Raw genomic sequence first — 26,670 nt, 5'->3', positions numbered from 1 at the left:
AAAAATTGACAAGTTCTATTTTAAAACGTGGCAGTACATATGTTGGACTATTTTTCCTTATATAATGGTTCAGTCTTGGTTATGAATAATGCATCTTGCTTCCACAAAGCATTCAGATACTGATATAATTAGACTCATTTCTGAGGTCTTCTTATAGTTCATGCATCAAACACAGGCCCTTCAGGCAGCTGTACTTGGGTCTATAGGCATGGGATGTCAAAGAAATGAGAGCAGTCATGCTAACACTGCCCTCACTCCCTTACAGATGTAGGATGACAGTGATTGCCCAAGGCATTCTAATTACAAAGTATTTAGTAGTCAGGATCTAGCACACACCTGCCAGAAACTTGAGAGGAGAGATGCTTCACCAGGATTTTTATCCTACACAGGAACCCAGCTGGAAGCCAAGTTCTAAAGATGCTGGTGGCAGCATAAAAACCACATGCCTCCAGAGTTCAGTTGGAAGTCCCTGGAATTCTCCCCTTAGAAGGGCAGGTAACATCTCATCAGTCACAGTCCTCATTCCACAAGGATCAGCCACGGGCCTTGAAGCTGAGAGTGTGCGTCTGCCACAATGTGGAATTAGAAATGCGATTTACAAAGTCAGATGACTACACTTCTCACACAGACATATATCTGAAGGGTTTCCAAATGAGGCATGTGGGTTGTTTCTACAAAAGATAACATTTGATGGAGAGTTATACACCACTATCAAATTACTGCAAATATATGGTTTTGAAAATTAAATAACAGGTGAATGCTTAAATCACTCCTCAAATTTAGTATTGAACACATTAAATCATGAGTATTAAAGTTAAAATTCAAATTTCATAATGACTTGGAGAAATTTATTATTGAAATGAAAAATTAATAAATGTTTTTTAAGAATATAAAAAAATTTTAAATCAATGTGTCTTCTGCTGTTCCTTCTATGTTTGCAGATCAAGTTCTCTATTCACTAACACTTTAGATTTGCAGAATGACATTGTTTTTTAAATACTGTCTCATATAAAAATCCTAGAAAACAAGAAGAAGTCCATAAAATGAATCTGCTTCCAGACTGTCAGAAGCAAACTTAGAAAAAAGAAGTCAAATCCATTTGCTTATTGCACATACCTGCTGTGTTAATCTGATAATAATAGGACGTATAAATAATTAACTGCTACCTCATATGCCACTTTGTAGGTGGAAATCACAATCTCATTTTGCCTATGATCAAGCTAATGAAACTGAACTGTACAAAACCTAAAATTCATTTTCTTTCCCTGCAACTTAGGGAATGCAAATCCCCACATGGCTCCTACTGAAATCTTACTTTATTCATCGAGTTCTTACCCATTTGTCTGTATAGACCTTGTTTATCATATTATGTGTAAAATATTAGTCTGTAAATTTTTCAAATTAGGAAGCTAGGAACCAAAGAGGACCTGAAATGTCATCAAGCCTATGCCTTTGCCTTGTAGCAGTATTTCTCCTCAAAAAGCCAAGACAAGTTTACATTTATCCCATTTTAAAGACATTCACTGATGGAGATTCTAAACTTGCCTCTTTGGGAAACTCAGTTCAGCATTTAACAATTTCATGATTTGGAAAACACACGTTGTATTGAACTCAAATCCACGTTGCTGTAGTTTTCAATCAGTTTTCTCTGTCCTTCTCACGGACACAGAATGGCAGCTATCGTCACAGTTTTATTGCCTCCTGTGTAAATCCTACTATCAGATCATGAACAAGCCCCACTCTTCTCTTCCACTGCAAATGTTCTAGTTCTGTTAACCTCACAGCCCCATTTTCTCATCCTAAAATCCTTACCTGTCATAAACCACTCTAGATTCGGAACAGTAATGTTTCTATCCCTCCAAGCTTGTTTCACCCAGAAATCCTGCTTCTAATTTCCTAGAGATTAAGAACTAAACTGTGGGCAATTTAGTTCAGAAGTAGAAACCTCTCAACGGAGATGAGGCCTCAATGGTAATTTCTGGATTTTTCTGCACGTGACCTATAAAATCATGTCTGGTACCATGGACAGTGCTCTAGACTAGATGGACTCTAAAAGGTAGGTCAATTCTCACCAGAGAATGTACTGGGTTTCAGATTTTAGTGTAAGAATCACTAGGGAAGCATATTAAGAGTGCATATTCACTTCACTGTGGCATCTCCCATCCCTCAAACTCTGAAATGGGAGTTCTGGCCAGAACCCAGGTCTGCACTTTCAACAAGCCCCTCTCCACAGCACCCTCCCTCCCCCAATGATTTTGAGGCACAGCCTCTGGGAATTACACTTAAGAAGGAGTTTTCTCTATCTGCCATTATCTTTTTCCTCTGGACTGACCAGAAGCAGGATTTGACTTGAATTCAGAACATACAGACAAGGAAATCTCCATGGATTAACCAAAGGAAGGGAAAAGCCTGGTGGAACGTTCTCAGCACAGCCTCCTCAATTTATTTGCATTTATTTGTGCACTCACTCATTCATTCATCCATGGATTCAACTTCAACTTCAGGGTCAACAAGCCAGAGTCTCAGGGCAGAGATAAATTCTGACCCATGCCATGTAAGGTCCCTTTATAACAAATGAGGAGCACAATAGTAAATATCGCTGTATAAAAATTCAAATAAATTATAAATCGTCGTGGACTGGGCAGTCTCAAAAAATTTCAGAAAACTGTTGAGTCATTCAATAAATATTTATTGAACACCTACCGTGTGAATGAATTAATGAAAAATTGTTGAGTACTTTGTTTCAGAGAGCAAGGACTGACAATAAAATGTATGCTGGGGCCAGCCCCGTGGCCAAGTGGTTGGGTTCACAAGCTCTGCTTTGGCGGCCCAAAGTTTTGCTGGTTCGGATCCCTGGCACGGACATGGCACTGCTCATTAGGCCATGCTGAGGTGGTGTCCCACATAGCACAACCAGAGGCACTCACAACTAGAATATACAACTATGTACTGGGGGGCTTTGGGGAGAAGAAGAAGTTAAAAAAAAAAAGAAGATTGGTGACAGATGTTAGCTCAGGTGCCAATCTTTAAAAAATAAATAAATAAAATAAACAAAAATAAAATAAAATGTATGCTAAGTCATTCTCTTCATTCATTTATGAAACATTTATTGAGCATTTACTACAAACCAAACAGCCAACTAAGTGCTAAAAATGCACAAATGAATTCATTCAACCACAAATATTTATAGGATGCCTACTATGCGCCAAATACTTTTCTAGGCACTGAAGACACAATAGTGAACAATCTTAACAAAGATCCCTGCCCTCATGGGGCTCACATTCTTGACTGTACGTTGGGAGTACAAAGCAAGAAGAAAGGTTTTAACGAAGCAAGTGAAATGTGTAGAATTCAGTTAGTGAAAAGAGCCATGGAAAAAATAAAGCAGGGAAGGGGGATGAGAATGTCGGGGGGGGGGGGAAGGTTGCAATTATAGGTGGCCAGGGAAGTTTCTGCCAAGAAACGACCCTTAGATAAAAACCTGAAGGAAGTGAGGGAGTGAGTCATGTGGGCACCATCAGGGAAAAGCATTCCAGGCTGAGGGAACAGCAAGTGCAAAGACTCAGAGTGGAAGCATGCCTAAAGTGTTTCAGGAATAGCGAGGAGGCGGCAGCAAGAGGGAGAGTAATAGAAGATGCAGTAACTAATAAATGACAGGAGCTTTGTAGGACATTACAAGGACTTTGGATTTTACTCTTAGTGATTTTATTCCTTATTGGGAGCCACTGATGGGTTTCAAGCATGAGAATGTGTGATCAGACTTACATTTGGGAATTCTCACAGTGGGAATTCTGGCTGCTGTGTAGTGAAGAGCTTTGGGGGGGAGGTCCAGGGGAGGAAACATTAAAATCAGCGAAAGGCGTTAGAACAATGTAAGTGAGAGATGCTAGTGGATTGGACCAGGGTGGTGGCAGTGGAAGTGAGAAGTGGTATGATCCTGATATGATTTTCCAACAGAGCCAAACATTTGCTGATGGATTGGACATGAGGTATGAGGAAACAGAAAGGAATTAAGGATAACTCCAAGTTTTTAAGCCTAGAAATCTTAAGTTGCCAATAACTTACATTATTAACAAACAATAGGAGAAGCAAGATCTGGGAAGATCAGGAGATCCATTTCCAGACCTGTTATGTGTGCGATGTCTATTAGACATCAAAGACAACATCTGGGAGGCCACTAGGTGTTTGGCAGTGCAGGGGAAAGGTCAGCGCTTGAGATACAAATTTGGTTGTTATTAGTATGTGAATAGCATTTGAGTCCATGAAACTGGGTGAGATGGCTGAGGAAGTGATTGCAGAAACACTCTGGGGCATTTTCAGGTTTGGAGATTGGGAGAAGTGAGGGAATCAGTCACAAAGGAGATAACCAAAGCTGCTGTGATAACCAAAGCTTTAAGAATCTCTGGAATTCCAGTCCTCTTTTCCATCACTGCATTCTGCATTCTGCACTTTGTGTGATCCTTTCTAAATAAAATGGAATTTCACACATCCCCTTTCTCATCTGAAATTATTTCAATAACTAATGCTCTTAGGATAAGATCTTCTTACTCTGGCTACAAAGCCTTGTATGGCCTGGCTGGCAGCCCCCTCTGCGGGCTCATCTTGTACCTCTCACCCACTGTTCTCCAGACACACTACTTTCTTTCAGTTCTTCCTACCACTGGGCCTTTTCATAGGATGTTCCATTTCCTGGTATACTCTTCCTCTTCTTTTTCCTTATCAACTCCATCAAAAACCTCCCCTCATTCAGCCACATTCTCTCTAACCCTCTGTTTTCTCTCTCAGCACCATATAACTTTGTTGTAGCACTTACACAGAGCTAATGTGACCTTTGCATGTATGATCATCTGATTTTTGTCTGTTTCTCCCTCCAGACCAGAAACATCATGAAAGCAGGGACATTGTTTTACATACCTCCAGCCCTTGGTACAACACATGACATGAAGTGATGCTCAATAAATCTTTAAAGCTACAGTTATCATATGAAGATAAGCTGCAGTTTTATTTCTAAAGATGTGGACCAATAACATATTCACTTTGCCCTGACTTGCTCAAAGAAATTTACACATATTGCCAGAAGTACCGTCACAATTGATGTAGAAAATAATAGTCCATCTCCTTTCATAATGGCATGTTCTAAATTTAATTTCTCTTACATTTTGCCTAATTTAGAGAAACATCCCTTTTATAAGCAAGTCATGTAACCACAGCTTCAGCCAGGGACAGTGTGTGTCTGATGAGTCTCAAGGCAAGGAAGAAGAGTGCTAGGAATTTCCTGGAGGGGCCAGTTTACACCATGACCTCGCACAAGTGAATGACCTCCAGTTCACTATGCTGCAGAGATTATGGAAAATAGATACTGGATTTGCAATAAGAAAAGGTCAGCCTGCAGAGAAAGCCATGGAACCCGAGGAGAAAAGGAGCCCACTCTGCTAGTGGCTGGAATTGCCACCTGGGGAGCAAGCTTCATGCACACAGGCTCTCAGCCGTGTGTTTCTGTTCTGGTGTGCCTACCGGCCAGGTGATGCCTTTTCAATCTTTGGGCTAAAGCAATGTTTTTAACCTGGCAAATAGCTAAGGGTCTCACTTTTTACCTGAATCAACATGATCTATGTTAGACTTTGAAAAGAAAAGCTAATCGGAGCGGTTGAAGGATTTTCCTTTGATATTTTCAGGATCCTATTAGCCATAAGCTGAAGTCCAGATAGTCTGTTTAAATCAAGTGAATGATATAAAAGACATTCTTATTAAGTGATGAATTTTGGAAGAATGTGACTTCCCAAAGGGGAAAAATAATATATAATTACATGACATCACGTTGCACTGTAACTTTGACTTTTTAAAAAAAACCAAATACTTCATAGAGATTGCCTATTATTTATCTGTGTATCTTTGTGAGAGAAATATGATGAACTCTATTTTATGGTTGAGAAAAATAAAAAATAAGATAATTAAAATAAGTTTAAAACTAATGTTAGTAGTAGAGTAAACTCAAATAGCACAAAGTCTAGATGCTTAGCTTTCTTCAAGAGAGAGCAGGCTTGGCAAGTCAGGCAGCTTTCAAAAACAAGGTGTGATATAAGAATCATATATACAATAAATTAAAATGCTATATAAAATGTAGTATGTAATTGCCTTCAATGATAATCTCTTCCTTAGAAGATGGTATAGAAGTTAGGATCCTTTCAGAAATTCCAACTCCAACTGTCCTTTAGAAGCTAGAAATGTGTTATCTCATAGAATGGCAACCTCAAAGCGTGACACAGTTAGGGCTGCAGCTCCACCTTTTGGAATTTCTCTCAGCCCAACACCCTCTGAATATCCACTTTGTCCTCAGATTGGCTTCCTTGTCACAGGAGGGTGGCCAGCAACAACTGGGATACAGGTTTCCCTGTGTATGTCTGGCTGAAAGAGAGAGATGACTTTCTCTTAGGGTGGAATAAAAAACCTTTCCCTTTATCTGATTGGTCCAACTTGGTCACATGCCCACCACAGCCGCCAACAACAGTTAACAGAGGAATGCCAAATACCCATTGGCTGCTTCACGGGGCACCCCTCAAGCAGAAGATGGATCCATCTTGCCTTGAGTCATGTGGGCTGCAGGGAGGAGTGGATGCCTGAACAGAAAATCCTGTTTGGAAGGAAGAAGAGAGGAGCAGCCTCTGGCAATCAGCAGTACCCGTTAAAGATGGCCAAAAATAATCTAGCTTTTAGTTCTAAAGCAAAAAACCATCCAGAGAAGAATTTTTAATAACATGAATTTTGTCATGTTTATAACGCTTACCAATTATCTAGTTTGGAATATTTAATCACTAAAAATAATCGTTTCTTCATCATTTCTGTTAGTCATACTATTGTTTACTTCCATTTTCATGGTTCCTTCTCCTCATTAGATTTTGAACCCCTTGTTGCATCTGCTTCTTCATCAGAGAACCCCCACGGCACCCAGTCCATTACTTTACATCCAGCAGGGACTAAGCCATTTGATTGGCTGCTAAATTTCAGCCAATTGGCTGCCTTACTTCTTGGCCTTTTGGCTAAGAGCAAGCACAGCATCAGTTTAGTCCGTGTGACATCTTCTATCCAGGGAGTCTTCCCTATCCTGGCAGGAGGACAAACCCTACAGGCTAATTACTACGCATGTGGTTTTTAATTAATAATGTGTAGGATTAACATGGAATAATTTTTATCTCATATAGGGTATCATGTAGACTGAAAAAATATTATCTCAAAAGACATCTCAAAACACACTTGTGTTTGGAATATAGAAGAAGCAAACACGTCTTCAATGGTTAAAACACACACGAGTCATGAAATTAAGGTTTCCTCTGGTGCAGTGAGTAAATTTTTAAAAATTCCAGCATGACCTAAGATGATTTTATTCTGAAGTACTCTGAGAGGCAATGGAGACTGCCGGTAAGTAGAGTAAATAAGTAAATAACTCTGCCCACCTCGGACAATGTCGTTTTATAGTAACTGTAGTTCTAGAACACTAAATAAGTGCAATGGGAGTTAGTAATTACACCTTTTTTTCTGATGGATATAGTTACAGGAGAGTGACAGTTGCTCAATTGTCTGCTATTGACCTAACGTGCTTAGATTGGTTCAGAGAACAAAGCCTCACATATGTTTTTGCTGACTCAAATGAAATTTCCATTAAAATTAAGAATTTGTGTATGCTCCAGCGAGATAAGTACTTTACATTCTCCACCTCGTTTGTCTATTTTGTTATTAATCTTTAAGAAGCTGATTAAGTAGTCTGGTTCAATCTTGTAATTCAATTCTTAAAAAATAAAAATGAATATGGTAGAAATTCTAATGCCTTCTGCATTATACAGTATCTTTTGCAACAGAGTAATGCAAAGAACATTGTTGTAAAACACTAAGTGCTACAAATAAAACATTTTCAATAATTCCCTCAGTATCCATAGGTGCTGTTTTCACATTTCTAGGTCATTTCCTAATTACTGTTCCACAATTTTTAGAAGATAATCTTTAGTAGCTGGGCCCTTAAAAGTATATTTTAAAAGTTTAATGTTTTTCATCATGCCATATTTTATTTAGTTACCCTAAAGTCATCCACATTTCCTTGGGTTAGATAATGGCCCACATGGTCTATATTAACCCTCCAATAGGAGCAGAATTAGTGCAAACAATTGAAATCCAAAAATAAACCCCAGGTTAGTGGATATTGAAAACTCCCCAGAAGCAAATCTTTGATCAGTCTTGAAGAAGTATTAATAGCACTGACAGTAATTCTAATAGCACTTACTTCCTTGCTTAACATGAATTATTTCATCTATTTTCTCCTATCAACCCTACGAGTAAGTATTACTGTTATCTCCTCTAATCTATAAGATTAGCAAACAGGCTCAGAGAGGCTACACTGCCCACTTGTAATGCCCCCTCATCTTGTGCGTTAAACATGGCCTGGTGCTCTTAACTAATGAATGGCACAAAGATCAGTGATGCAATGGACAAGAACTTCTGAAGAACTAGAGGAAAGTGCAACCCTCCACAGTTCGATAACGGAGACACTGAGACAGGGATGAGGAAAGCAATTGGACAGCATATGGGTTTGAGCTCATGTTACCTAACACGGGCCAAAGAACCTGAGATTCACGGAGACTCCAGCAAGTCCCCTGGCAAGGAACATCTTTCTCTACTCTGGCATATCATAGTTGCTACTTAAGGAGAACAGTATTTCTTCCTGGTATTTGATGACAACGAAGACTTGAAACTTGAGCCAAATTTCATCACATGGATTAAAAATTAAATAGTAATTATGAGGATGAGGATGATGATAAAAATCATGAAACTACTAGGAAAATACTTAAATAATCTTGAGTTATGGAATGACTTTTTAAACATGACCTTAAAAAGAGAAGCATAAAGAAACAAAGCAATAACTTTGATCCCATAAGAATTAAAAGGCGGATAGGGAGTTAAAAAAAAAAAAAAAAAGGCACTATAAACAAAGTTAAAAAGAAATAAGGGAGCAGGGAAAAAATCTTAAGCCACAGGTATGGCAGACAAATGGTTAATATCCTTAACGTGGAAAGAGCCCTTGCAAACCATTAGGAGAAAAAATGTCCAATCCCCAAATATGCACATCACACAAAGAGCTAAGGACATAAAGAGGCAAAAAAAATAATTGTAAATGGCCGAGAAATATGATTTTTAAATGCACACTTTCACTAATAATAACTAAACAATGCAAAATCTAACTAGAATATTTTATTGCCTCTATCCATCATGTAATAAAGAAATAACAAAATTTTTTAAACTCCTTCTCCCCTTTTCACTTGTTGATAGAATTAAGCTGTTTTTATAAAGTACTTTCAGCTTCACCAAGCATAATACTGAGTTAGAAACTTTACACTGAAGCAATTTGAAAATAAAATACATATATTAATAGAAACAGAGTACCCACATCTAAAATTATCCCCAAAGACCTCTTCAGAGTGATATCTGTTCAGTTATTTCAGTCTCTCAAAAAATGTCATTGGCGCCAGCCCTACTGGTCTGGTGATTAAGGTTCAGCACTCTCACCACTTCAGTGGCCCAGGTTAGCTTCCTGGTCACGGAACCACCCGTCCGTCAGTTGCCATGCTGCGATGGCAGCTCACGTAGAAGAACTAGAAGGACTTACAACTAGGATATACAACTATGCACTGGGGCCTTGGAGAGGGAAAAAAAAGGAAGATTGGCAACAGATGTTAGCTCAAGGCAAGTCTCTCCCAGCCAAAAAAAAATTTCATTGGTCTGCTTTGCAAATGTCTTTTAAGAGACATCTTTCCTACAATATGTGCTGCGTTTGGGACAACAGAAGTGGACACAGCTTCATGTTTCCTGTAACACGTGGTGATATCCTTTGTCTTTCAGGGTGCCGCAAATTCAGGGTGTGTACTCAGAGGTGTGGTGTTTATTTGTGGTTTTGACTAAAGACTGGTTTCTTCTCTGAAATCTGAATATTTACATATATGTTTAACATGTCTTTATGTAAAGACTAAATCTACTACAAAACCAAGTAGAAACGCTTCATGTTCTCTTGAATTCATGAAGACTGCACAGAGAAAAGTGTATGGGCTCTGAAACAGGGGACACTTGGATTTAGATACTGGCTCCACTGGTCACAAGCTTTGAGATTTTGGGTAAGGGATCTAAAGCTCGATTTCTTTATATGCAAATTGGAATTATAGTACTTTCTTGCATAGGTTTTTAAAAAGCTTGCAAAGCATCTAGCAAAGGCTAGGCAATTTATTAATGAAGAAGGTGGAAGATGAGGATCATTATTTATGCAACTGTAATGGATTGAATCATGCCCCCAGAAAGATATGATCAAGGCCTAATTCCCAAAACCTGTGAATGTGAGCTTATTTAGAAATAGAGTCTTTGTAGATACAATCAAGTTAAGATGAGATTGTACTAGAATAGGGTGGGCCCTAAATCCAATGATTGGTGTCCTCCTAAGGGGAAAGTACACAGAGAAAGACACAGAGAAGGCCGTGTGAAGGTGGTGGCAGAGACTGAAGTGATGCAGCTATAAGCCAAGGAAAGCCAAGGATTTCCAGAGGCCGCTAGAAGCTAGGCAGAGGTAAGGAAAAATTCCTACCTAGAGCCTGCAGAAGCAGCATGGCCCTGCTGACAACTTGATGTTAGACTTCTGGCCTCCACTACTGTGAGAAAATAAATTTCAGTTGTTTTAAGCCTCTTTGGTAAGGCAGCACCAGGAAATTAATCCAATAATTTAGCCCAAATTCTCACTCAGGCTTTTGTATATCTTTTAAGATGACCTAATAGTGATATCAGTTAACACATTAGGCCTATTAGAAATTCCCTTTGAACAATACCCAGCACAGCACTGTAGAATGAGGCTACTGGCAATAATATAGGTTAAAAAAAAATTTGCCCATGACATCAAAATAATTCAAGCAAATTTTAAAGATTGGGTGTTGAATAATGCATCTAATTAACTTTATTCTACATCTTTGTGTATATAACTGTACACACCATTACCACTTCTTGGAAGTCATAGAAAGGATAATCAGTTCTGACAAAGGCCATATTCCAAGAATTGATCCTATATTTAAAATAAAGACTGATGAAAGAAAGAATTACAACGAAGGAAAGTCAATCCCATAAAGGATGAATGGTGTTGACTGACAGATAGATGCTAGCAAAAGGAAAGGAAATAAGAAATCTACAGTACAGATTCTACTTTAATTCCCTCAAAGGTTTGGGGGTTTTCTTTTAGTAGAGCAAAAGTAAATATTCCATTCCTTTACATGCACAATTAAGTTTACGCAATTCCATTTTATTCTGGCAAGTTTTTTCCCTCTACTAAAAGCCAAAATGGAAGAACTTCAAATATTTTAGAATGGATTTTGGCAATTGGTTTCTTATTTTTAAAAACTCCTTTAAGGATAAATCTCCACAAAGAAGATAATCTTTGAGTCCCAGACCAATTAAGTGTTCTGCTGAGTTTAAGCAGCAACAGTTTTGGACTTAAGGAAAATGTTAATACCAGCACTAAAATTTATTCTGTTAATTGCTCTAATAATCAATAAGTAATTTTCATTCTAAACTAGTTCTTTATGTGACTTAAATAAACCAACCAAAGATCATTTACATCTCAATAACAATTCCTAATAATGTCACATCATTAAATTCCACCCTGGTTCTCAATAATGTTGGTTAGTGACCAATAAAGGGACTTATTACCTTGGTCAGGTCCTCAGGGGCATAGAGTGAACCAATGGGTGAAGGCTTTTCTTGTTGCACCACGATTCTGATTGAGCCTTTCTTCTCCTGGGATTTTTCCCACAATTAGTTGCAGACTGGCGTTTTTCTTCTCTCTCTCTCTTTGTCCCTCTCTCTCTCTCTCTCTCTCTGTCTCTTTCTCTCCCTCTCTCCCTCTCTCCCTCTTCCTCCTTCCCTCCCTCATGGTCTCTCTCTCTCCCTCCCTTCCTCTCTCTCTCTCTCATCTTTTTTCCCTCTCTCCCTCTCTTCCTTCCTTCCATATTTGCTTTTAAATAGAATAGTTTTGATCCTAGTATTGGCAAAAGATTCATAAAAAGAAGAATCTTCTGTATCCTACTTCTCATTGCATGTAATTAATAGAAACAGCAAAATATTTTAAGAAAACTTCTGTACACTGAATTTGAGGTTCTTTACACTGAAACAATAAATAGAGGGAGTAGATATTTGGGAATTATCTATGCATATAGATTAATATAGATAACCTATGTGGACATTATTTCTAAGAGAAGTATTTGGGGCCTATGTTTCAAGGTTAGCTATTTATATGGACCGAATTAAATAGTCACTAGCCTCGTTATACTGTGCTGTTTAGTTGCAATGATGTAGAATCTACCGTGTGTCAGTAAAAAGTGTTTTTATGGCTAAAATGTGTATAACTAAAATAGTGAAAATCATTACTATTTTAAAACACATTTTTAACAATGCTTTTGTGATAGCAACATACGTGCTGATGATATTGAAATTTTTATGTTAATTAAACAACCCCTAACCACTCGGCACATTTCAGATATGTACACTTTGTAATTACCTCCATTATTGAAATAGCCGGCTTGATTTATCCTTGCCACAGTAACATTGTAGATTCTGTTATTTTTGTCTTTAGAAAAACATAGGTCCCAGAGAGGGAATATAAAACTATTACTGTAAATTAAATATTAAAGCTAACTTATTTTTGCATAAGAATGCTGTCAAATAATGGTGATAACTGTTGCTAGGATAGAAACTATTTTTTGGCTTTTTTTTTGGAAGCACAAATTAAAATCCAATTTTCAGTTTTTTTGGTAAATTGCATGTAGTTAGCGTGTATAGTTTTACTGATGGTAGTAGCTTAAGGGAGAGCTATTATAGTCTTAGTTTAGCGATTAAGAAATACAACATTTGTTGAAGGGCTAGGCCTTTTAGTCTAGAATGGATTAGCACTTGATCCTTCCTTAAGCATTTTTATACAGGAGTGCATTATCCTTGGAGCCACCCTGGGCTCCATGCCTCATTAGCTTGGGTGTTAGATAAATCAAAGGCAGCCTCGGAGACAAAGATAAGCAAACTGCAGGCCAGCAAGATGATGATGTATGGATCCAGGAGGCTAATAGGAAAGTATTGACAGGAAAATGGTGTGCTTATCCTGCAATCACTGCATATTGCAATGAGAGCTCCCAAAAGCAGATGGGATACACTTGAGGGAATGCGCAGCTACAAGACTGTTAGGCAGAAATGGATCCTTGTGTTTTAAATTCTAACAAGAACTTAGTTTCTTTTTAGCAGCAATTCAAGTGCATTAGAATGTGTAATGGCACAGACCACAGCAAACTCTAAAAAAAGAATCCTATTTCAGAAAAGCCAGCGTTGGAATTATTTTCATTCCAGAAGATTTTTTTTGTCATCAATATAACCTTTATGTAGCAAGGAATAAATCTTTGCCCATGCTTTCCATGATGTTACCTGCTCTACCAGTCTTTAATACATTATGAACTTTACTTCTTGATACTTCTACAGGATTCAGAATGAAGGCCTCCAGAGCACATTTAAGATGGGGAAAAATATATGTATTTGATGTCTTCTGTAGCTAAATAATATTTTCAGATTCTCATCTACAATCAATGTCTTAAACTAAATTAGACTCTTAAGATTATGCACAGTCTTATGCTCAGAGTTTTCTACTTGCAAGGGCTTTGTTTCCTTCTCTCTTTTGGAAATCATGTATTTTGTTTATTTTTAAGCTGATTTGGCCATTCGTAAAATTTAAGAACTTAGTGTAAAAAAATAATAATATGATGATGACCCTATCCATTAGAATCACACATTCAGGAAAAAAACTTCATTAATACTCATTTGACCTGAGCATATTGGGGTGCACTTGGGGGTTGAAGGTTAGCTAACAGAATTGATTCTCTAAATCATGATGTACCCATTCAATTGCCTTCTCCCCTGGCTCTAAGTAGGACAACCTGATACTCGAAATGCTGGAACAGTCAACTGTTATTCTGAAATAAGAGCTGCTGAGAGTTCTCTGGTTCGACTCATTTCCAGGACCAAGGAAATGAAACATATTTTTTTTTTAAAGATTGGCACCTGAGTTAACAACTGTTGCCAATCTTCTTTTGTTTTCTCTGCTTTATGTCCCCAAATACCCCCCGTACATAGTTGTGTATCTTAGTTGCAGGTCCTTCTAGCTGTGGCATGTGGGACGCCACCTCAACGTGGCCAGACGAGCGGTGCCATGTCTGCGCCCAGGATCTGAACCGGCAAAACCCTGGACCGCCTCAGCGGAAGGTACGAACTTAACCACTCGGCCACGGGGTCGGCCTGCCGGGAAATAAAATATATTTATCCAGATGATGACCCAACAGCTGGGAGAGTTCTGCAATCCAACAAAGGCCTGGGTAGTTTCTTTCACATGGAATACACATTAACTCGTGCACCACAATTCTGATGGAAGTGCGTCTTTGGACTCAGGTCACTATGTTATTTTGATGGGCAACAATCGGATTGTAGTAGGAAGTGAGCCAGAACCACCCAGGCAGGCTAAGAGAAGAAATCACAGAAGAACAACCCTACAAATTAGAGACCATAATTTATTGTAATTGATGTGTAAATTTTGAAGTTACTGGAATGCTCTACATCACTATCTAAAAACCTCAGATTTTTCCAAATTTAAGGCATTGGTGTACTCATATACTATACATACAAGTTTAGCCAAACTGTTATTATGGGAATAGGTAGCGTACCTTAATTCATGCTAAACCTTTCATCTAAATTTCTGAATACCTTGTTCAAAGACTAGTAGAGACGTGAAGACTTTGTAGTTTAATTGCATTTAAGGGCAATGAGCAAAGAATCAATGAAACTCCATTTCCAAGTCCAAATTTTACAGATGAGAAAAAGGAGGCCCCCCTACCTTCCAAAATGAAACACTTGTGAAAGGCCAAACGATTAGTTATTGGCAAAGCAGAACGAGAGTATAGGTCAGCTGACAATTAGTTCAATGTCTCTAACATGCTGCCTCTCTAATCAGCATAGAATTTGGGGGTGCAGAGGTGGGACATTCCTATACCACTGTTGCTAAAAATGAAAAAAGAAGCGAGTTAATTTGAAAAGGAAACTGAATCACAAGATGGAAACATAGTTCTCTCAGGTCTCTAGGTATCTCTAAAATAATTTCATCTTTGCAAAGAAAAAGGAAGGCAGGGGACTGTCCCTACTCTCGTCCCAATGATTGGCTAGTTGGAAAGTCACCCAGGCCAGACACCCTCAGGAGCTCTTGGTTTAAAAGGGAGAAACTTTGTCTTTCCTGTTATTCCCAGCCTGAACTGGTGCTCCATTTACTCTACTTACTACTTAATTCCATCCTCCTACCCCCCCTTTCTCCAAGAATTTCTGACAACGCATTTTTTTTAAAACAAGAATTAGAGCTATTATTTTGTCAAATGTGAAGGAGATTATAAAATCTTTCTAAATAAAAGGATTATAAGTAAATCATCTTATTTTATAATTTGGTGCCATACAATTGCTATAAAAATAGAAAAGAAAATGTCAATTGGTTTACCTTCCTCTAAATCATCATTCCTAAAAACTGCACATTATCATAAGATCAGAGAATAGTTAGGTCACATATTTTCAATTTCTGCTCTTAAAGTTTGGTTGTCCTTGGCTAGCAAAAAGTCCTTCTCTTTCTCTCTCTCCAGAACTTCAAGAGGAAATGGTCAAGTGGAGCATGAGAATTCACTGCAGACAGCTAGTCACGTTCTTTTTTTTTTTTTTAATGGAGATCTATCTGATAAATCAATTCAATGGTAATTTTAAGAATAATATAGAAATGCATTGCACACAAGGATTTTAAAATCATAGCTAATGATGTCATCTGTTATATCTCAGAAGTTACCCAAACCTTATTTTTACAATTATAACCAGAAACTAATTCAGAATTCGTATCAAGCCTGCAGTTCTGTTCCTCAGAGAGAAGTCTCTTCACCACTGAGATGAACCCCTTAGGAGGCTGCAAGGTAATCAGACATCCAAATAAACAAATCCAGGTTCACAAAGGAACCCAGGAAGAAATGAAAACAGACTACCCTAACGTACTACCTAATCATGCCTTATGCCTTCAGCTTGCTGTGGTGGTAACTGTCATTTATCTCACCTTCTAAAAACCAGCCTTGTAAACTCCCAGCTGGCAGAGGTGCTCCCTTCATCATGTTCTGCCTTTGTTCTGTGGTCCTGGCCATTTTCTCTGACTGCCCATTAGCCTGGGAACATTATGATTAATGCACACGTTCCCTGCCCCAGCCAACAGGCCCAGCCCATGGCTGCTCCCCCAGCAGGTCCCGGGCAGTCACCACTGTCCCTGCACCTTTAACTGCCTTCCCTTCATCTGCCCGCCCCGCCGCCTGCAGCTGGGCCTCCCCATGGCCTGACCCACTGCCTTCTGCACCCTGGGACTGGGGCAGGGGGCGTTCATTACTCATCTGTGACAATAACCCATCGAGTAAGATGTAGAACTCAATTCCAGCAGAAAGACCTATAATGTCGGAGTCAGGAGGTTATCGCTGGGGGACCTGCACCTTGCTCCTCGCCTCTCTTATCGAGAGCTTTACAGCCTCTGCTGGGGCCAGCATCTTGTAAAGCTGAGGGCGGCAGATTTAGCCTCAGATTAACATACATCTTCCTAAGTGGTACTACATTTAATTAAAAAGTAAACCTTAGTTAATTTTTTTTCCTTACTGTAGTATAGGAAAAGAGGAGATGTACATTGTAAAATCCGGATTGACCACGGAGAGGAAAAGAAAGCAGATATCCTGAACTCTTGTGACACTGCTATTTCTAGCTGTCTCCTCTTCCAGCAGAGGCAAATTACTCACCAGCACCTCAGAGTCCTCTGTCTGGGTCCCATGATGCTTGTCCCAAACCAAAAGGACACCAGCCAGCACCTGGTACTTAACCCCGAAATATATATTTTGCAAGTGTGGTGTCATACCTCCATCTCCCTTCGGTCTGGCCTTTTCTATTTTCCTTTGTGGGGCAGCGTGTTGGAGCTCCTGACTAAAGTTTGGATGTGTGCATCGCTGAATGGGGCATTTGCCACCTCTGGGAAGTTCTGATTTGATGATAATTAGAAAACTTAAATCAAGGGCCCAAGTGCAAAAGAGGGACATCCCTGGAATGTGTCTTTTTTGTCATCTAATCATCTAGAACAACTTACATCACAATACTGAAGTAAAGGACAAGTATTCGACTCACTTTAATTTCATTACATTAAACAGATATTCACCAAATTGTAATAATTAATCAGACATATGAAAAGATTCGTTACACTTGATGAGAAAATTCAGGACATGACCAAAATGTCATTGAAAACCAATCATGCAATTAAATATTACAAACTGCTTAAATACTGTAAAAGACATTTTTCAGTAATTTCAGAAGGCTTATTCATCAATAGATAATACTTCAAAACTAAATGTTAGAATATTGGGAGAATATGAAAAAAATGACTAAGGGAAATTTTAATTAGGAATGGTTTAAGAAAGAGTTTACCAAGCAAAATGATATAAACTGAGCGTGCTATTTCATGTTAGTGTAATGATAATTATGTATATCTTTTCTAAACACTTTGTCATGACGTCATCTTCCTGAAATTTTACAAGAGTTTAAGCTAAACTCGTAGTAAATTGCCCTCTTCTAAACAACACAGGCTTCCACAGATTTGCCGTTTTCTGGTTCTGCACTTTATGACAATTCACAATTCCCTAACTTCTCCTACTATCATTTCTACCCATGTCAAGCCTGTGCCATTTTCATTAGAAATATCTTGAAATATATAACAGCAGTCACCATCCCTCTCATGCCTCTCTCTAAAAAGAGTATTTCAGAAAGTATACAGATGTTTGCCTAGAAGGTAAGCGACAGCCTAAATCAACAATTGTACAGAGTTCCACAAACCTTAGTTCCTTAAGGTGTTTATAGTTGTTATTTAAAACAGGAAATTGTATTTACTATTTGGGAAAGTCTGAGTTTAGAAATCTCCACAAGCCTCAGAACCTGTAAAATAGCATCATACGTTGCAATACTCCAACAGGCAAGAGCACTCCTTGTTTCTCAAATATATTCGGCTGTGGAATCCTTTTCAGGGAGCGTCTGTGAGAGGCAGCTTCCCTCAGAAAACACTTGGAGAATCTTGCACCTTCACCTTCTCAGGATGGCGTCTTAGAGGATTTGCTTATGTGGCAACTTCTCAGCGAGGGTCATGAAGTAGGAGGTAGAATAACATTAGGAAGAGCAAATGCCATAAAATGTGCAACACTTTTAGTACAGTTCTTGGACCACAGAAGATGGTTTCAGTTATTCCTATAAAAAGTCACCGTCTCTCTGATGCCTTTTGCAACTGCCCCACTCACATTTCTATCAGAGCAGTTATTAACTGCTTTATACAAATCACTTTACGTAAGTGTCTGTCCACTTTCTTCTTAGAAGAGGGCCAATGTCTAACTCATTCTTCCATCTCGACTTCCTAGTATCATATTGGACATGTGGTTGGCATTAATAGATGTTTGTTAAGGCAATAAATCAGCCAATGACTAAAATTTTATTCATCTTTGCACACTAAAATATAGAATCTTTCTAAACATAAAACAGGATCAAGACTTCTACCACCTCAAAGAAATCAAGGACAACTAATCTCATTATAACAAAAACAGTATCAGCAACTACATCAGCCGTGTATTAAGGCAATTTTGTGTCGGCTGTCGTGCTGGACGCTTTTACATATACTACCCTCCTAATCTTCATACCAGCTCTCTAAGGTAGATGTTGTTATCTCCGCTAGATAAATGAGAAAACTGAGGCCACAGGGGCTAACTGGTGTGCCCGGAGTCACGCAGGGAGTATCAGGTGAAGCAGAGATTTGAATCCAGGCTGGCCTGAGTCCAAATTCATAAATTAGCTGCTCTGCCCTACTCACAAGGAAACTCAATATGTAGGAGAGCATAGTGCTCTGTGATTCTTTACTACTTGCTTACAAGGTACCTTCACTAGCTGAAAAAAATAAAATAAAAGACACCGTTCACCTGACCTTACTTACCATCCTGTAGAAGACAGTGCAACACAGTGGAAAGTCACCAGGCTTTAGCATCAGCGGCTTTGTTTTCATAAGACAAATCATTTTCTCTAAGTCTCAGTTTTCTTATCATAATGGACACTACAACACTTAGTTGCTTATCAGTTAAATGTAAAAAATCAAGTACAAGACCTAGTAGACACTCGAAAGATGATGTGATTATGACGTATTTTCCCCGTTCTTTTCAGAGCCGTACCGTCTGAAGGTGAGGCAGAACCTGATGACTTTGGGTTTCTGCTCCCCACTCACTCTCCGATCCCTTTTGACCTCTTCTGACACTGTCCACCTCAATCTGCTCTATCAAATTCCATCACTAACCTTCTAGTTGTCAAATCCAGGGCTCTTTTCTCTGTAATATAGTCATGCCTTCTGCAACACTTTACAACCATTTAAAAATGATGTTTACTATGGATTTCCCCATTTAAGAAGCAACCCCTATTCATTGTATAAAATGTAAAACTTACAAGAAAAATATAAAGAAGAAACTAAAATCATCTGTATGCTCATTATTCAAAAATAAAGCCATTAATATTTTGGTTTATATCTTTCAATTACTTTAATTATGTGTATACTATATGTATTTTAATTTAGGATAACACTACATAGAAGGTTTGAATCCATATATATTTACTTAACATCATAACAGAAGTATTAAATAACATGTATTTAAATTTCATTTTAAACCAAAATTTTAACAGCCAAGTCATGTACCATAATTTATTTGACTCTTCTGATTTTATTTAGAATATAAGTATTATGATAAACATTCTTACATATGAACCTTTGACCGACTATTTTGCCATGAAATACAGTTATTAAAGTAAAAATATATTATATAGGCGCAGAGGGTATATAGGAAATCCCTGTACCTTCCTCTTAGTTTTACTGTGAACCTAAAGCTACTCTAAATAAATAAATAAATTCTTTAAATCTATCTATCTATCTATCTATATATATATATAAACATTTTTGAATTCTTGGTCTATGCTATTAGTTGCTTTCCAGAAAATGTAAGCCTGTGTTGTCCTATATGGTAGCCAATAGCCACATATGACTATTTAAATTTAAATTTATTAGACTTAAAAAAATTACAAATTCAGCTTCTGAATGACACTACCTACATATCAAGTGTTCAACAACCACAGATATGGAATAGCTCCATCATTGCAGTGAGTTCCATTGGACAGTGAAGCAAGAATGATCTGGAAGGAAGATGGAACCATGGCACCATTTGCATTTCTGCTTGATCCTGAAAAAGGGAGCAGATAAGAAACTGGTGGCCTTCTCAAGCTACACAGATTGGATAGCTATGTAGCAGAAGGGAGGCAAGACATGAACAATTCAACTCTTGTTTAATACAAAAATTCAATTGTTTCTACTTTTACTGATTTTGAAGCCATTTGTCTCACCCATGAGGAGAGTAACTCCGCAGGGGAGAAAGAAAACTTCTCTTCTCTTAAGAGTACTTATGTTGGTAAAGGCTTTTTTTTTATTCCTAAAGAGTCAATGCATTTTCATGTTGCTCAGGTCTTGCTTGGGACTCTGAACTAGTGGCCACTAAGCCCCACTGGAAGAAAAGGAACATTAGGGGGCTTTTGGGTGAGAGTAACCAGGGTGGGTTGAGACCCAGAAGAGACTGGGAGAAAGAAGAAAGGGCCAAGCAACAGAGCACTCACTAGCTTTGAAGTTGAAATGCCTAAGTAAGGCCCTATCGTAGAGCAAGGTCTCAGAGTGTGTATATTTCAGAAAAGGACTGGGAAGTGGACCAGGAAAAGGACCACTATTAAAAGTGCTGTTCCAGTGTACAGGTGCTGTGCTGGACCAGAGGGCCAACTCCAGTCCTAGTGAATGAGGGCAACTTGCAAAGGCCAGCTGCATTGCCAGATCCCACTTGTCAATTACCGGTATGTATGAGTTTACTGTAGGGTGAGGGAGGACCGAGGGCCTGGCTATGCCTTGAATCTTAGCACTAGTCATTTACCTATCCCTCAGGCACACTTCTCTATTCTTCCCTGGAACACTCATAAGCCCTAGGGAAGACCTGAAACACCTGGATGGCCAGGGGAGAGCCAAGCTGCCATTTATACTCTTCGAGACCAGAGAGGGGACCATATAGCTTCAGAGAGTAGTAATATCCTATTACATGGAGAGCTGGCCATGGCCTTCATTGCATTGCCAGCAAGGAATTGAAAGTAGAACTGAAGGCCAGGGCTGTAAGGCAGGAAACTGATCCAAGCATAGTAAATCAGTCAACCCTTGTTGAGTCCTCACCCAGGCTAGGGACTTTGCTTACATCTAGCTCACCCTTTCAACAATTGTGGGAAGAGTTTTCATTCCTCTCCTGTCAGAGTCAGAATAGGAATATGAACATTCAGAACACATAGGGCAGTGTAATAAGGGAGCTAAATCAGTGTGAGCATCTCTATATAGATATTTTAAGTCAATTCTATATAAAAAATGAATTAGTATGAGGTGTGGGCAATGTTAATAAGATAATTTACACTCTCAGCTAAGAGTAAACATCAAAAAGAGGGGAAAGTTCTAGAAGTATCTGCAATTTACAGTAGCATAGAATTGCATCCAGAAGGTTTGTAAGTTAATTAGGTCTAAACAAAATCATGAAGTTTATTCTTGATCTGCGACAAAAAAATGTCATTCTATTAACAGAAATGTAATGAATTCATTAACTAAAGTAGTTGTGAAGCTCCTAGGATATAAATACTGGATCCATTTGTCCCACCCCATGAAGGAAATGTTTCTGAGACATGCCGAAAGAGACAACCTAAGAATAGAATTTGAGTTCCTGGATCCAGCTGTGCCTGAAGTCAGAGGCATTCCCAGATTTCCCACTTAGGAGAGTTAATAAATCCCCTTTGAGTGTTTAAACATTAAATTACATTAAATTAAGTTAATAATGAAGGGCCAGCCCAGTGGCCAAATGGTTAAGTTCATGCACTCGGCTTCAGCAGCCCAGGTTTCACTGGTTTGGATCCTGGGTGCAGACCTAGCACCGCTCATCAAGCCATGCTGAAGTGGCATTCCACATAGTAGAACAAGAAGAACCTACAATGAGAATATACAACTATGTACTGGGGAGTTTTTGGGAGAAGAAGAAAAAAAAAAAGATTGGTGGCAGATGTTAGCTCAGGCCAATCTTTAAAAAATAATAATAGTAATAGTGAAATATAAAGATTAAAGGGATACAAATAAAATTATTTTCTTTCTATATTTTGTCTAAAATGTCTACAAGATTCCAACAGATGAAAAAAAGAACTTGTTTAAAGAGAGTTGAAGGTATTTACTTATTCCTGTCCCTTTTTTAATTGGAAGACAGTGTAGCACAGTGGGTGGGAGGAAGTTCTAAATTCGTATCACCTGGGTTTCAATCTTGGTCAAACCAACTACTAGCTGGATGACCTTGTACACATTATGTAATCTCTCTAAGCCTCAGCAACCTCATGTATAAAATAGGGGGAAATATTAGTATCTGCCTCATAACGTTGTTGTAATAATTTAATGAATTAATACCAGTATCACATTAGCATCCGGCACACTGTAGAACTCTATTAATCTTACTTACCATTATTATTAAGGCTAACAGGGTAGAGTGCAATCAAATTGTAGGATTTTTGTTTTGCGTATGGGCATTTCCAGGCTGACAACAGAATAAGCCTGGGAGTTGTGATCACTACACCAGGCTTTTATCACATAACTGCTAAGTGACATTAACACCGGCCTCCAGAAATAGTGGGAAGACCAAACAACAGAATGAATCATAAACATAAAAATAAGTCATTTGGCTGAGTTACATTCAGTTTTCATAATGCCTTTGTATGTCATTTGCAGATGTGAGAATGTACATATCCCTCAAGACAAATCAAATATAAGTATAATAATCTAGGTCCTAATTATGTCCTATCAAGCATTCACAATCCTTCTTAATAGAGTTGCACTTTTAAAATCGCTAGGTCTCTTAGCTTCTTCACCGTGTGTCATTTTTCAAAATACCAACAAATAAGTAAGTGAAAAATATCATTCACTCCAATCCCCTAATCTTGATATTGAGCTATAAATTCTAAGTTTGTCTTTGCATCTTTTTCTTTTCTTAGCCACATTTACTCAAACTTTTGATGAGTACGGAAGAAAACCTGTATCAGAACCATGACCGTAAACTTGGCAAATTATTTCCTCGTAATTGGTCAACTATATTTAAAATAAAAAGAAACTCTATCTTAAGAATGTTGAGGGAAAAAACTTCCCTATTAGTCAGAGTTTTGAGAACTGCTTTTCTTCATCTAATTTGATTTGGATGACTTATAAATTGTGAAATGGAAAGAATTCTATCAATAACTATCTTGGTAACTGGTGATCCATTTGGATGCCACGTTAGGCATAAGTGAATAGAAAATTGTTTGACAGTGACATTACAAGAAAACAAAACTATGGATCAATATCCATCATAAATATAGAAACAAAAATCCTTAGGAAAATACTAGCAAATCAAATCCAAAAATGTATGAAAAAAATTATACACCATGACCAACTGGAACTTATTCCAGCCATGCAAGTCTGGTTCAATATTTGAAAATCAATTAACATAATCCATCACATCAATAGGCTAAAGGAAACAAATCATATGATCATATCAATCGGTGCAGAAAAGGGATTTTACAAAATCCAACACCTATTCATAATTTAAAAAATCTCAGCTAGCTATAAATAGAGGATAACTTCCTCAACTTGACAAAGAATATTTACAAAAATCCTATAGGCAATATCCTACTCAGTGTGAGAAACTAGATGCTTTCCCGATAAGATCAGGAACAAGCAAGGATGTCCCCTCTCAGTACTGCTTTTCAACATTGTACTGGAAGACATAGCAAATGCTGTTAATAAAAGGAAATTTTTCCTTGGAAAAAAAAGACAAGGAAATAAAAGACAAATTGAGAAGGAAGAAATAAAACTGTCTTCATTCACAGATGACACAATTATGTATGTAGAAAACCAAAGAATCAACAAAAAACTCCTGATACTAATAGTAATTTTAGCAAGATTGGAAGATACAAGGCTAATATACAAATTCAATTCCTTTCCTATACACCAGCAGTGAACAACTGATTTTTTTTTTAAAGATTTTTATTATTTTTCCCTTTTTCTCCCCAAAGCCTCCTGCTACATGGTTGTATATTCTTCGTTGTGGGTCCTTCTAGTTGTGGCATGTGGGATGCTACCTCAGCGTGGCTTGATGAGCAGTGCCATGTCTGCACCCAGGATTCGAACCAACGAAACACTGGGCCGCCTGCAGTGGAGCATGCAAACTTAATCACTCGGCCACGGGGCCAGCACCAACAACTGATTTTTAAAATTAAAAACACAAGACTATTTACATTAACACCAAACAAATGAAATACTTGGGTATAAATCTAACAAAATATGTGTAATGGCTATATGAGGAAAACTACAAAACTCTGATGAATGAAATCAAAGAAGATCAAAATAAATGGAAAGATATTCCATAGATAGAAAGACTCAATATTGTTAAGATGTCAGTTATTCCCAATTTGACCTATAGATTCACTGCAATCTAAATCAAAATCCAAAGTTACTTTGTGGATGTCCAAAAACTGATTCTAAAGTTTATATGAAAATGCAAAAGACTTAGAGAGCCAACACAATGTTGAAGTAGAAGAACAAAGTCAGAGGACTGCATTACTCTACTTCAAGATTTGCCTAAAGCTGTAGTAATCAAGAAAGTGTGATACTGGTGAAGGAACAGACAAGTAGGTCACTTGTGCTAGAACAACTGGACATCAATATGCAAAAAAAAAAAGAATCAAGACACTGACCTTACGTTTTTCACAAAAATTAACTCAAAACGGATCATAGACCTAAATGCAAAATGCAAAACTATAAAACTCCTAGAAGATAGCAGAAGAGAAAGTCTAGTTGATCCTGGATTTGGTAATGAGTTTTTAGATACAACACCAAAGTACAATTCACTAAAGAAAAATATTGGTAAGTTAGACTTCATTAAAACTAAAAACTCCTTCTCTGCAAAAGACACTGTTAAGAGAATGAAAAGAAGCCACAGACTGGGAAAAAATATGTGCAAAAAACATATCTGATAAAAGGCTTGTAACCAAAATATACAAAGAATTCTTAGGAAGAAAACAAACAACTCAATTAAAAAGTGGGTAAAAGATCTGACCAGACATCTCACCAAAGATGATATGCAGATAACAAATAAGCCTTTGAAAAGATATTCAACTTCATTATGCCCTTACGTAATTGCAAATTAAAACAACAATGAGAGATTTCTACACACCTACTGGAATGGATAAAATCCAAAACACTGACAATATCAAATGTTGGAGAGGATGTGGAGCGTGATAAATTGTTATTCATTGCTGGTGGGAATACAAAATGGTGCAGCCACTTTGAAAGATAGTTTGGCAATGTTTTACAAAATTAAACATGTATTTCCCACATGATCCAGCAGTTGATTCCTAAGTATTTACCCAAACTTATGTCCACTCAAAATCTTCACAAGAATGCTTTTATAGCAGCTTTATTTATAATTGCAAAATTTGGAAGTAATCAACATATCCCTCAATAGGTGAATGGATAAACAAGTTGTGGTACATCTATACAATGGAATAGTATTCTGCAAAAAAGACAAATGAGCTATCAAGCAAAAAAAGGTAAGAAGGAACCTAAAATGCATATTTCAAAGTTAAAGAAGCCAATGTGAAAAGGCTGCATATTATACACTTCCAACTACATGACTATCTGGAAAAGGCAGAAATATGGAAACAGTGAAAAAGATCAGTGGTTACCAAGACATGGTAGGGTAGGGAGAGGGATGAATGGGTGAAAAACAAGGAATTTTTAGGGCAGTGAAACTATTCTGTCTGATACTGTAATGGAGGATAAATAACATTACGCATCAGTAAAATGCATACAACTGTACAATGCAAAGAGTGAACTCTAATGTAAACTATGGCCTTTAGTTAATAATAATGTGTCAAGATTGGCTCATCAGTTGTAACAAATGTACCATCCAAAGCAAGATGTTAGTAATGGAGGAGCCCCTAGGGGAGCAGGGGAACGGACAGGCAGTACACAGCAACTCACCATAATTTCTGCTCAGTTTTTCTGTAAATCTAAAACTGGTATAAAAAATTGTTTATTAATAAAAACGTATTTGTTTCCTAAAAATCTTCCATCAAATTTCAATTAAATAAACGAACAGCACAACCAGAGGCACTCACAACTAGATATACAGCTATGTCCTGGGGGACTTTGAGGAGAGGAAGAGGAAGAAGAAAAAAAAGAGACTGGCAACAGATGTTAGCTCAGGTGCCAATCTTTAAAAAATAAATAAATAAAAATAAAAAAATACACAAACAAAGTGGCAAGTCTACTGGTTGGATTTATTTGGTACATTTATAAGACTGAATAGTAGGTATTCCACAGAGAGAATATCATGTAAAATCCAATGCTAATTGAAGAGATTA

The 26,670-nt window shown here is 37.8% G+C and overlaps 2 long non-coding RNA genes across 12 annotated transcripts in view; one reads left to right on the top strand and one right to left on the bottom strand.

Annotated features, from left to right (window-relative positions):
* The window catches only part of LOC139076488 (uncharacterized), a 226,558-nt gene that overhangs the window by 175,712 nt on the left and 24,176 nt on the right, over positions 1-26,670 (bottom strand). The gene's annotated exons all lie outside the window — the stretch shown is intronic.
* LOC139076489 (uncharacterized) lies at positions 9,559-19,694 on the top strand. 3 transcript variants are annotated; one of them, XR_011528156.1, is made up of 4 exons: positions 9,559-9,729; positions 14,198-14,313; positions 15,726-15,833; positions 19,342-19,694. It is a non-coding gene; the product is annotated as an uncharacterized lncRNA (long non-coding RNA). The 3 variants fall into 3 exon arrangements; XR_011528155.1 differs by having other exon boundaries at positions 15,726-16,043; XR_011528154.1 differs by having other exon boundaries at positions 15,726-19,694.

Source organism: Equus przewalskii, chromosome 16 (genome assembly GCF_037783145.1).
Source record: "Equus przewalskii isolate Varuska chromosome 16, EquPr2, whole genome shotgun sequence".
Classification (NCBI taxonomy): domain Eukaryota; kingdom Metazoa; phylum Chordata; class Mammalia; order Perissodactyla; family Equidae; genus Equus; species Equus przewalskii.
Note: the sequence above shows the minus strand (reverse complement) of the source record. Positions and strands in the feature narration are given on the sequence as shown.